The 3498-nt window shown below is 43.2% G+C and overlaps 1 long non-coding RNA gene across 1 annotated transcript; it reads left to right on the plus strand.

Moving 5' to 3' along the window:
* Positions 1-681: 681 nt before the first annotated feature.
* Positions 682-3257, plus strand: LOC115573586 (uncharacterized). The gene is made up of 3 exons (XR_003982307.1): positions 682-1508; positions 2472-2662; positions 3232-3257. It is a non-coding gene; the product is annotated as an uncharacterized LOC115573586 (long non-coding RNA).
* Positions 3258-3498: the final 241 nt, after the last annotated feature.

Below are 3498 nucleotides of genomic sequence, written 5' to 3' on the forward strand. Positions count from 1 at the left end.
CGTCTGACCAGAGTGAAGCTCCTTCAGCCATTATTATAGGTATTTAAGTTTTGGAGGGAAATGCAGTAACTTCACGCGGGAAACGAGCGAGACCGCCCCTTTTGGCACGCACCACCTGGATTCGTCCAAAATGCTGTGGGTGGGGCGGGACTTATTTTGCCTGGTTTATGTGGATCAGACCTGAGAATCATGGAACTGTTGAGGGCTGTTTATCTCAGCTGGTAGAGCAGGCATCCCGATCTGAGTGCAGAGGCGGGCCGTACTATTAGGCAAACCAGGCATTTGCCTGGAGCACTGGGCCCCATACAAGGTCCTTTGGGGCCCCCAAAATGCCCTCTTTATATGTAGTCCCCATATTTATAGTTTTCATAAAAATCTCATCACAATAGTAGCATCGGGATGTCTAATTTGATCAATAACTCATGTTTTGACGGTCTTTCTGCCAACCGTGCACCCCCTTCATTCTGAACTACATGGACTATTCCATGTTACACATCACAGTCGTGACGCTGCACGTATGCGGAAATGATGACGCGTAAAATACAAAACAGTAAATAGCGTTTTGGTTTTTTTTTTTTTTCAAAAAGAAGGAAGAGTTGCATGACGCTTCAAAACGAGTCAGAAAGGCCTCGACAAGCAGCGACGAGTGCAGTTGCAGCGGTCATGTTGACGAGCAAAACCAGCTGCAGCAGGAGGCTAGCGCCGCAACAGCTAGCAGGGATCACCGACAGCTAGCTAAGCCGGAGCAGGAGGCGGGTACCGCGGCAGCAGCTGGTCAGGTTCACCGCCAGCCGGAGCAACATGCGGGTACCCCGGCATCAGTTAGCTTGATTTTACAGCAGGAAGATTCAGAGATCAGGGTACTTGAGGCCATGTCGGATCGACCAGGTCGCTACACTGAACTGAGTCAGAGGGGAATTGAGGAAAACGTCTTACCGAATGGAGGAAAATCAAGCAACAAAACACTCGACCTGAAGCAGTTTTTCCTAACTAAGAACTTGGAGGACCGTATGTTATCTGAAGGAGGCCGGTTGCCAGATTAAACTGGATATAACAAGTCCATTGAGGAGTTGGAGGTGCTTTACGCACAGTACCGGCCCGAGGACGCAGGTGCGCTAATGGAGAGACTGAGGTTGAGTCGCTGTGTCAGCGCTTTAACATCATCTGCGTGCAGTCATACGGGCCTACATAAAGTACAGAGACTCAGATGGAAAAGACATCCCGATGGACTGATGGAGTAACTTTTTGCTGTCAACAGCATTCCTATTGTAAGTGCTGAATGTGCACCCTAAAAAGTGCTGGGTTATTTTCATAACCCATCTGCTGGGTAGCTGTGGATTTTGAGCTGATTGGGTTGTTTTTATCCAAGGTTGGGTTAAATACTTTGACCCAACAGATTGGGTTGAAGACATCTGCGGGCTTCAGATTTGGGCGGGCTTTAGATTTGGGCGGGCTGAGGCGAACGTTCATCCCTCTCCAGCTCGAGACCAGAGAAAACTATGTAAATGGTAAGTAAACCTTAACTTATTATCTTACAACATCAAGTTTTGATAGCTTAACGTGGTAGCCAAATAGTTGTATCTTAGTCATATATTAAAAACTTAACGTTAAACCTCAGTCTGCAGCGGGTGCCGGTTTTTTTTTCGTGTTGCTGGCAAGCTATTTTTTTCTTTTTTTCTTTCGCTAACTAGTTATTTTCACCACATAAAATACTTGGTTCGTTCATTCAGTTTACTAATATTCTTTGAAGCCAGGTTATTATTTAATTAATTATATGAGACGCCAAATGCGGGACTTTTATTTTGAAACCGTCTCGCTGTGAACAAACAGCATCTGGTGTGTGTGCTGGTGAATCGTGTGTGTGCTGGTGAATCGTGTGTGTCTCCGTGCTGAAAGTCTGCCTACAAGGTTTTGCTGAACATAATGAAAATGAGTTACTTAGCACCTGGCTGATAAAGGGCACAAGGTTTGTTGTTGTCATTTGTTGTCGCTTCATGACATGTTTAGTATTTGATTCAGACCGTAACTTTTCCAGTTTTGAACAGTTTTGATATAGCGTGTTTAAGCTAGCGGGAACGCTAATTAGCATTAGCCCAACCGTCCTGTCGGTACAGAGGAGCAGAGATGAGGCTGGTCATTTCATTCATTTCATCTGTATGTTTGTTAATATAAAAAAAAGGCATTTTGTGTGGTTTTAAGTGACTTTAATATATAAAGTTAACAGTTAATATTTAATACAAATTTCCTGGTTAAAAGTTTAATTATAAGTTAAAAACAATTCATACAGCTCTCTAATAGAGGTTGTCATTTAAGTTAAAACAGATTAAAATATGATTTTTCTGTGAATGTAACAATGATTGAAGAAGCTAAGAGAAGAATGCATGATTATATTTTGTGTGAATTTATGATACAATAAGGTCATGATTCATGAAGGAAGATATTTACATCTATTTTTTATACCTTTTTTGTAGCTCTTACAGTGTGTTCGAAGGAGTGTTTAAAGGTTCCTGCAATAAGCCATCAGTTAAGGAGAGTCTGACCATCATTCAGCCGGGGATGCTACACCAGGCACGCCAGGAGGACTCTGACGTGTTTTGTCAGTGCCTGGACGCTATGCTGGACGCGGAAAGTTGCTGCATAACGTGTCACTGGAGGAGAGTGGGTGAGTTGTGTTTTTGTCTCTTTTCAATGCAAACATCGATTCACTCTCGGCAGGTATTCACATAGAGCTGGTGTAACATGTGGCCCTCAACTTTGTCGATGTCAGCTTTTTCTCAGTGCAGCAGTGTGAGTTTGAGATCAGGCATGTCATAGTTTGAAGTGACGTCTGTGACATCACACTCGAGCAAGCAGTGTGTTGTTATCAAATTTATATTGTCTCGACATTGAATTATCCCGCTACGATGTACTCCGCTAGCCTGTGCAACAATATTGTCTGTCCATGGAGAATAGTGGGGAGAAGTATATTTATATTTGGGCTTGTTGTTCTGTATGATTTTAACTATTTATTGTTGCGTGTTGCAGTAACTTCTCACTTCTTCCTCCCACTGAAAGTCCTCTTGGTAGTTTTCCTCACAGTACCTCAGACCAGAGCTGGCATGTTAATATTATAATAATGGCAATGATTTGTTACTTATGGTATGTTTACTGTGTACATAGAGCTTTTGTTTGGTGTTTTACATATGCTTATTTATATGTTGCACTAAAAAATGTTGTTTTCATTTTTGAAAGATGGATGAGTTTCCAGGAGAAGCTTCAAGAGTGGAACCTGGTGGAATTGATCCCAACCTTTGAAGGTATGTAATAATGTTCAACACAAATCAATTAGTGACTTTTTTTTAACTGAATAAACGAATGCCATCCATCCATCTTCTACTGCTTATCCAGGGCCGGGTTGCGAGGCAGCAGCCTAAGCAGGGAGACCCAGACCTCCCTCTCCCCAGCCACTTCATCCAGCTCCTCCCGGGGGATCCCGAGGCGTTCCCAGGTCAGCTGAGA

The sequence above is a fragment of the Sparus aurata genome, chromosome 2 (assembly GCF_900880675.1).
Source record: "Sparus aurata chromosome 2, fSpaAur1.1, whole genome shotgun sequence".
Classification (NCBI taxonomy): Eukaryota; Metazoa; Chordata; class Actinopteri; order Spariformes; family Sparidae; genus Sparus; species Sparus aurata.